A 9,078-nucleotide genomic window follows, 5' to 3' on the forward strand; every position below is an offset into this window, starting at 1 on the left:
CATATCAATTTGTTTTAAAAAAGGATTTAATATTTTTATAATTTAATAATAGAATTGAAAATTAATATTTATAAATTCGGTGAATTTTTTGAATTTTTTTTTTGTCCAATTCGTAGAAAGACAATATATATTTTTTTATTTTTTTACATTCCAACATATGTTTGTGATTTGTTGCCGAAAATGACGCACGTGTGAAGTGTAGGTGACAAGATTCATGACCGAGAAGACAGTTTGTGTTTGTATGCAATTTGTATTTTTAATTTAAATTAGACTCATTTTTATTTAATTTCATAGGCTTTTATCGAACCGAGTTTTTATTTGATATTCAATTTAATTTTATCATTAATAATATATTTATTTATTATTGATATTATTATTATTATTAGAACCATTATTATTATTATAAGCTTATTAATGTCTAATATTATCATTAAAATTATTTTAAAGTCTAATATCATCATTATTGTTAAGTTCGGTAGCATTCAATTAAGTTCTGTATTATTCAGTTAAGTTCAATAGCATTCAGTTAAATTCAGTTCAGTTCAGTTTACTTCAGTAGCATTCAGTTCAGTTCAGTTTTTTTCAACGATATAAGTTTACAACACAACTAATTATCAATTAGCTAACAATAAATAGCTTCAACTAAAACAAACAAACAACTTACTGCAATAGCTATTAGCTAACCATTGAACCAAAGGTTCGATCTTTTATTTTTATTTTTGTTACATTAAACCTTCAATAACCATAAAAGTCGACTTTAAACATAAAACTCATACATTTAATAGATCATTATTAATTTTATTGGCATTCTAAAGTTTCAGTTTCAACTATTCAAAAATAGTTTTTTTTTTTGTTAGATTTAATGCATAATTAAACACTCCCACTCCGTCAAAATTTAGCCCTCATTGGTAGGTGATCTGTAAATTCCACTGTAAACCCTCGTCGAGGTCTGTGGTTTGCCCTGACCTTGGGAGTGGGTAGACCTACCCTTACCTAAACTTTTTTTCCTACCCAAAAAAAACACTCCCTTTTACATTATACTACATAAGCCAATAATACATGCAGCACCAATGCCAATAGAACTATGTTTTGCAAATGTACTCATCTCTACGGCTCCTCCGCTTTTGCTCTGAAAAATTGATCCCACAAAACAGCTTTGTTCAATAATAGTCTAATTTCAAAATAAAATTCAATTTAATTAATTGAATCTCCAACTAATTACCTTATTTTTGTTTCGGAGGGCGTGAAGCAAGGTGTAATTATCGAGAAACACGGTATGTTGATGATGAATTCTATTACCATAACAATCACAACACAGATCATAAGTATTGTCAGAATCATCATTGAAGCAATGAACACATGTGAAATAAGCTCCATCTAGGAACACTTTGCATCCGTCGCAGGAATAAACTCTTTCGGTCGCGTATAAGTATTGCAGAGTGATGAATTCATCGAAATCTAACATCCCATTTTCATCTTTGTCTAGTTTCTGAAAGAATTGAGCAGAAGAAATAGATTTGAACTTGTTCTTATTAACATAGTGCTCATACTCTTCAAAACTGATATTTCCATCTCCATTTGAATCTATTGCTTTGAAAACATCAGTTGCTAATTGCTTCTTCTTGTCTGATAATTTTGCATAATAAGCTTGAGCAGTCCTTGATATCTCTTCCATGGAATTTGGAAATTAACCTTTGATGAATCGTGTGATGTCTATGCGTTTGGCACAAATTAATAATGTTATCTTAAGTCAAGATAGGTAGTTTCCGTGCCAACTGGGAAAATTAATGTTTGGTTCAAATTCAGTTGTCCTTTTCTCCATCTTTACTCTAATCCGAGAGTCAAGTCGTTGCTAATAATGTTATAAATTTCGAATCCGGAACTGGTTCGATATTCGGTCTAAACCTATCTGGTTTTATTAAATTTCAAAAAAACCGGATAGTCATGGGTCTGAACCGGAACCGGCATGACCCAGGGTTTTTAATGATTTAAAATTAAAAATTCAATGAAATTATTTTTTTTTTTGCATTTTAGCACTAAAAGTAGGTTGGTATAAGGGACTTCATTTCAGTATAGTATTTGCGTCGCTCACGATGTGCGGGCACTCACCTAACCGGATGGTGTTTCGAAACACTCTCTACATGTGAGTGAGTCTTTTTTCTAGTAATTGGTTAAAGGCTTGTAAATAATATTTAGGAAAAAGTACAAAAATAAATTTTGTGATTACACCTGTTTTCGAACAACACTCATTTGGTTTAAAAGTTTGCAAAATGGTACATGTACTTCATTCTGTTAGCAAACACATACCAAATTGACTAACGGTGTTAAAAGTCAAAGGGAAAAGAGTTAATTTGGTCCTTATATTTATTTATTTTATAAATTAACCCCCCTTATTATCTAATTATCACAAATAAACTCCAAAATAAAAATTAAAAATCAAATACACCACCTTCTCTATCTCTTTAATTTTTAATTTTTATTCTTTTTTCTCTTTCTTCTCTTTGTTAATTTCTCTCTCTAAAATCAATTGAATTTCTCTCTCCTGTTAGAATAAATGGCTTTAAGCTTTGGTGTTTAAAGCTTTGATGATTGAATAAAATGGATTTGAAGTGGGGGGTATATTTGTCTTTAAGACTTTGCTTTCAAGGGCACTTTCACAATCCCACATAGGAAACTTACAAAGGTTTGAGTGGGTATATATAGAGTTGGGCTTTAGAAGCCTTTAAATTGTGTTAAGTGGTTTTTAGCAAATATACCACACGCGCGCGACGCCCGCCCGTCCCGACTGGACTGGGCCCGAATTTTATTTTTCTTTTTATCCGTTTTAACTTCTTTGAATTTTTCTTTAACCTTTTATTTAGTAAAAAACCGAACCTTATTTTTCTCCTGGTCTTACTCCACGTTCTAACGTGTATATGAACGTTCTAACGTTCATATTTCTGAAGGCTATAAATACAACCAGTTTCCAGCTTTGGAAACACAGTTTTTACTTTCAATCGTTTTTCTGGGCAATTAAAATACTCTTTTGCTGTTCTACAATCTTCGACTTTGAGTGCACAGGTTCGAAGGTTTCTGTGTTAACCTTGGGGAGCGACCGGAGTTACAAATTGCACCTCGGTCTGTCGAAATCGCTTTCAAGGCAGTGGCCTCCGCCACGGCACAGTTCGATTTCTGTTCTTAATTTCAATTCGGTTTTTCTGTAACCCTCTTTGTTTCTTACAATTTGAAAGCGAATTTCTGTTTCGCAATCATGTCTGCTTTAATTGTGAAATCCTTTCATGACCTCTCCAAACTTGAACCTCTGGACGGTCTTAATTACAAAAGATGGTCGCAGAAAATTCTGATTTTCTTTGAACAGCTTGAACTGGACTATGTTGTTGTCCAGGATCCACCCTCTGACCCAAATGCTCCTGCCATGTCTCTGATTGTTCAGCAGTACGACACTCGTTCTGCAAAATACGAAAAAGACAACAAAACAGTTAGGGGTCATCTCCTAAATCATATGTCGAACCCACTGTTCGATATTTTTGTCAATAAAAGGTCTGCCAAAGAAATTTGGGATACCCTCAAAGAAAAATACGGGTCTGATGATGCAGGTAAACGTAAATACGTGGTTGGAAGATGGCTCAATTATCAAATGGTTGATGAAAAACCAATCATTGACCAGATTCATGAATATGAGAATCTAGTTGCTGAAGTTCTGGGTGAAGGCATGACAATGTCTGATCTGCTGCAAGCCAATGTCCTCCTGGAAAAATTTCCACCCTCCTAGAGTGATTTCAGAAACCATCTGAAACATAAGAAAAAAGACTTCAGTCTCCAGGAGCTAGTCAGCCACATGAGAACTGAAGAAGCAAATCGAATGAAAGATAAGCAACTTTCCTCTAAGTCTGTTTCAATTAATGCTAATATTATTGAATCTGCTGTGGTGCCCAAAGACATGAACAAAGGACCTTCAACCAAATTCCAAAAAGGCTCAAACCAAAACAAGCCTTTCAAGAAGAATGGAAGAATTCAGAAGAGGAAAGTAGTGGAATGCTTTGTGTGTGGTAAACCTGGCCACAAGGAATTTCAGTGCTACCAAAGGAAGAACCAACAGAACACCAATTATAATCCAAACAACAGAGCTGCTCCACAATCCAACCTGGTGGAAAATGAAGAAATTATTGTTGCTGTTGTGGTTGAAGCTAATCTGGTGGAAAACAAAACGGACTGGGTTCTAGATACTGGAGCTACAAGGCACTTATGCTCAAACAAGGACCTGTTTAATCACTTTGAGGACTCTGTCGGTGGGGAATGCGTCTACATGGGAAACACCACTACTGCTGGTGTTATCGGTAAAGGAACAGTTTTAATTAAGTTAACTTCTGAAAAAAGCTTGTCTTTAAATAATGTGTTGTATGTGCCTGCTCTTCGTAGGAATCTTATTTCTGGTAGCTTGCTAAATAAGGCTAGTTTAAAAATTATTTTTGAGGATGATAAGGTTATTCTCACTAGGAATGAGACTTTTGTGGGAAAAGGGTACCTAGCTGATGGCCTCTTTATTTTGAACACTGTCCATGTGAATTCTGTTGGAATTAATGCAACTACATCTGCTTCTGTTTACTTGAGTGAATCCATTAATTTGTGGCATGGTAGATTAAGACATGTAAATTTTGCTTCCATTAAAAAATTGAAAAATATGCATGTTATAAATGTCACTAATTCTGAGATTAATTCCAAATGCTCTATATGTGTGGAAGCAAAATTTGCAAAGAAACCTTTCTTACCTGTTGAGAGTAGAAGTACAGAACTACTTGGTTTGATTCACTCTGATTTGGCTGATTTTAAAAACTCTGTTAGCAAAGGTGGCAAAAGATATTACATTACTTTTGTTGATGACTTCTCTAGATATACCAAAGTATATTTATTAAAATCAAAAGATGAGGCTGAGCATATGTTTATTAAATTTAAATCAGAGGTAGAGAATCAATTAGACAAGAAAATAAAAAGGCTTAGGTCTGATAGGGGAGGAGAGTATGGAACTTTTTTCCTTAAGTCCTTTTGTGAGAATAATGGCATTGTACATGAGACTAGTGCACCGTATACACCTCAACAAAACGGCATAGCTGAAAGGAAAAATAGAACTCTCAAAGAGATGATGAATGACATGTTAATTAGTTCTGGGTTATCTGATAACATGTGGGGGGAAGCTGTCTTATCTGCATGTTATATTCTGAATAGGGTTCCTCATAAAAAATTAGATAAAACTCCTTATGAATTGTGGAAGGGGTTTGTACCCAATTTGAATTTTTTGAGAGTTTGGGGTTGTCTTGCTAAAGTTGCTTTTCCATCCTTTAAAAAACCAAACATAGGACCCAAGACCTTTGATTGTGTTTTCATAGGTTATGCCTCAAATAGTGCCGCTTATAGGTTCATGAATCTGAACGACTATAGCATATGTGAATCTAGAGATGTAGTGTTTTTTGAAAACACATTTCCCCTAAGGAAAGACAAACAGTGTGATGCAACTAGTGCTTCTACTTCAGTACCTATTCCTACTCCAACTGTGCCTGCTTCATCTCTACCTCAGGGTGAGAATGAAAATGATGTTGCTTTAGAACCCAGGAGAAGCAAAAGAAGAAGAATAGAGAATAGCTTTGGACCAGACTTCATTTCAACCTTTCTATTAGAAAACCCAGATAACATTACTGATGAAATTATGTCTGCCTATCTAATAGAAGAAGACCCAAAAACATATAAAGAAGCTGTTACTTCTATAGATGCTGATTTTTGGAAAGAAGCTATTAAGAGTGAAATAGATTCCATTATGGCCAACCATACATGGGAATTAGTTGATCTGCCAAAAGGCTCTAGACCTATAAGGTGTAAATGGATATTTAAACGAAAACTGAGGCCTGATGGATCCATTGAAAAATTTAAGGCTAGATTAGTTGTAGTGGGTTATAGTCAAAAGAAAGGAATTGACTATTTTGATACATATTCTCCTGTTACTAAAATCTCTACTATTAGAATTCTTATTGCAATTGCAGCAATTCATAACTTGGTGATACATCAAATGGATGTAAAGACGGCTTTTCTAAATGGGGATTTAGAAGAGGAGATCTATGTACAGCAACCAGAAGGACACGTCATACCTGGACACGAGGACAAAGTGTGCAAATTGAAAAAATCACTCTATGGGTTGAAACAAGCACCCAAGCAATGGTATGAAAAATTTAACAGTATTTTACTTTCCAATGGGTATGTGGTTAATGGATCGGATACATGTGTCTATTCTAAGTCTTGTGATTCGAATTATGTGATGATATGCCTATATGTGGATGACATGCTTATCTCAGGGACAAGCCTAGATATGGTTAATGACACAAAATCCTTTCTCTCTTCTCACTTTGACATGAAAGACATGGGAGAAGCGGATGTAATTCTCGGCATCAAAATTACTAAGACAGAAAATGGGTTCTCATTAGGACAGTCGCATTATGTTGAAAAACTGTTGAAAAAGTTTAACAGTTTTGATGTAGTTCCAGCTAGAACTCCTTATGATCCTAGTGTAAATTTAACAAGCAATAAGGGAGGAAATAGTGTCTCCCAAGAGGAATATGCTAAGATCATAGGTAGTGTAATGTTCCTAATGAATCATACTAGACCGGACATAGCCTATGCTGTTAGTAGATTGAGTAGATATACTCACTGTCCAAATAATGAACACTGGAGTGCACTTCATCGCTTATTGAAATACTTAAGAGGTACCATGAATTATTGTTTGCACTTTACTAAATTTCCTGCTGTTTTAGAAGGATATACTGATGCAAATTGGGTATCTAACAATGATAAGGTGAGTTCCACCAGTGGCTATGTTTTTGTTCTAGGTGGTGGTGCAGTGTCTTGGAAATCATCCAAGCAAACCTGTATTGCTCGATCAACCATGGAATCTGAATTTATAGCTCTTGAACTGGCTAGTCAAGAAGCAGAATGGTTGAGGGCTCTAGTAGCAGATGTTCCGTTGTGGGGGAATTATTCTGCACCCATTTCAATGCATTGTGATTCACAGGCAGCTATCGGTACTGCAAAGAATAGTGTCTACAATGGAAAGAGAAGACCTATTCGCATTAGACATGGAATTTTGAAACAACTCTTGAAGAATGGAGTAATTTCCCTAGACTATGTGAGGTCGGAAAAGAATCTAGCAGATCCTTTTACCAAAGGGTTACCTAGAAGAGTTGTACTTGAGTCGTCGAGGGGAATGGGACTAAAGTCTGTTGAATAAAGGAAATATGGTGGACACCATTTGTGGTCAAACAAAGCCATATTGTCCTTGTTGTGCACTATACTACTCCCATTCCTATGGCAAATAATAGTGCGTGTGTAATCCATAGCCCGATTAAGTAGTGGTTCATGATCATGGACTTGATGGATGTGTTTTGAAGGTTGAGTTATGAGAAACTCTTAATGATCTCATTTTGAGATCACCTACTTGAGTGTGGAGGTGGGCCGCCTTCTATGAAAGACTCAGACAGTCTTTCTAGAGCACTCATGAGACCCAAGGTGTACGCATGGCCTTCAAAAGCGTTCTAATGTACTATCGCAGAACAGCAAAAGTTTTTTAAGGTTATTTACGTGTTGTGGGGGTCTCAGATGAAGTTTTAAAAGTTCAAGATCAATTCACTTCTAAAACGTCACCCTGTTGCCTCATCTCACTACGTATCAATTCAATCAAAAGACATTGATACTTAAGTTCTTCATAACCTTATCCTACTTCTTTTATTTGCCCAGAAAATCATTTTCTTTATACTATTTTAAAAATGTTTTTATAAAGCCATTTGTGGGGGATTGTTAGAATAAATGGCTTTAAGCTTTGGTGTTTAAAGCTTTGATGATTGAATAAAATGGATTTGAAGTGGGGGGTATATTTGTCTTTAAGACTTTGCTTTCAAGAGCACTTTCACAATCCCACATAGGAAACTTACAAAGGTTTGAGTGGGTATATATAGAGTTGGGCTTTAGAAGCCTTTAGATTGTGTTAAGTGGTTTTTAGCAAATATACCACACGCGCGCGCTCGCTCGTTCGTGCGACGCCCGCCTGTCCCGACTGGACTGGGCCCGAATTTTATTTTTCTTTTTATCCGTTTTAACTTCTTTGAATTTTTCTTTAACCTTTTATTTAGTCAAAAACCGAACCTTATTTTTCTCCTGGTCTTACTCTACGTTCTAACGTGTATATGAACGTTCTAACGTTCATATTTCTGAAGGCTATAAATACAACCAGTTTCCAGCTTTGGAAACACAGTTTTTACTTTCAATCGTTTTTCTGGGCAATTAAAATACTCTTTTGTTGTTCTACAATCTTCGACTTTGAGTGCACATGTTCGAAGGTTTCTGTGTTAACCTTGGGGAGCGACCGGAGTTACAGATTGCACCTCGGTCTGTCGAAATCGCTTTCAAGGCAGGGGCCTCCGCCACGGCACAGTTCGATTTCCGTTCTTAATTTCAATTCGGTTTTTCTGTAACCCTCTTTGTTTCTTACATCTCCAAACAAGAATCAATCTCTCCAGATCAATATAAAGTCTTCACTCCAAATCTCTCTAAGCAATTTTCTCTAGTGCCTGTAGCTATGGTTAGACCTCGATCATGGCTAGGATCACTCTTCAATCGGTCAAGCTCAAGCAGTAAACGCGAGAAGCTTCTTGACTACCGTTTATCTCCTCTACAGGTGAATATAAGTATTATATAAGCATTGTTCTTCCTTGCAATTACTCATATGCCATATACTCAGACAAAAAATGTTGCGATTTCTCCATTGTCCGTGTTAATAGTTCAATGAGAGTAAATTTTGTGCCTACATTTTGCAAATGTAGCCGGAAATAAGCTTGGCATTGAGTTGAATCTGTTGCTCTATTTTCATCGTATCTCCGATAGCAGATTGCATCCTAATATGTTCAATTTTAATTTGGTTGCTAATGTTGTAATCTGCTTTTTATTCTTACTAGGAACATAGACTTAAGAAGCTTCAAGATCGACTGAAGATACCGTTTGATGAGACTCGTCCTGATCATCAAGTATGCTTGAAATCAACAT

General features: G+C 35.6%; 1 long non-coding RNA gene across 1 annotated transcript; it reads right to left on the reverse strand.

The window, feature by feature from the left end:
• Positions 1–739: 739 nt before the first annotated feature.
• On the reverse strand, positions 740–1,763 carry LOC136216480 (uncharacterized). The gene is made up of 2 exons (XR_010683316.1): positions 1,223–1,763; positions 740–1,129 (listed from the first exon to the last, which is right to left on the reverse strand). It is a non-coding gene; the product is annotated as an uncharacterized lncRNA (long non-coding RNA).
• Between the last annotated feature and the right edge of the window lie 7,315 nt (positions 1,764–9,078).

Source organism: Euphorbia lathyris, chromosome 2 (assembly GCF_963576675.1).
Source record: "Euphorbia lathyris chromosome 2, ddEupLath1.1, whole genome shotgun sequence".
NCBI classification, from domain to species: Eukaryota; Viridiplantae; Streptophyta; class Magnoliopsida; order Malpighiales; family Euphorbiaceae; genus Euphorbia; species Euphorbia lathyris.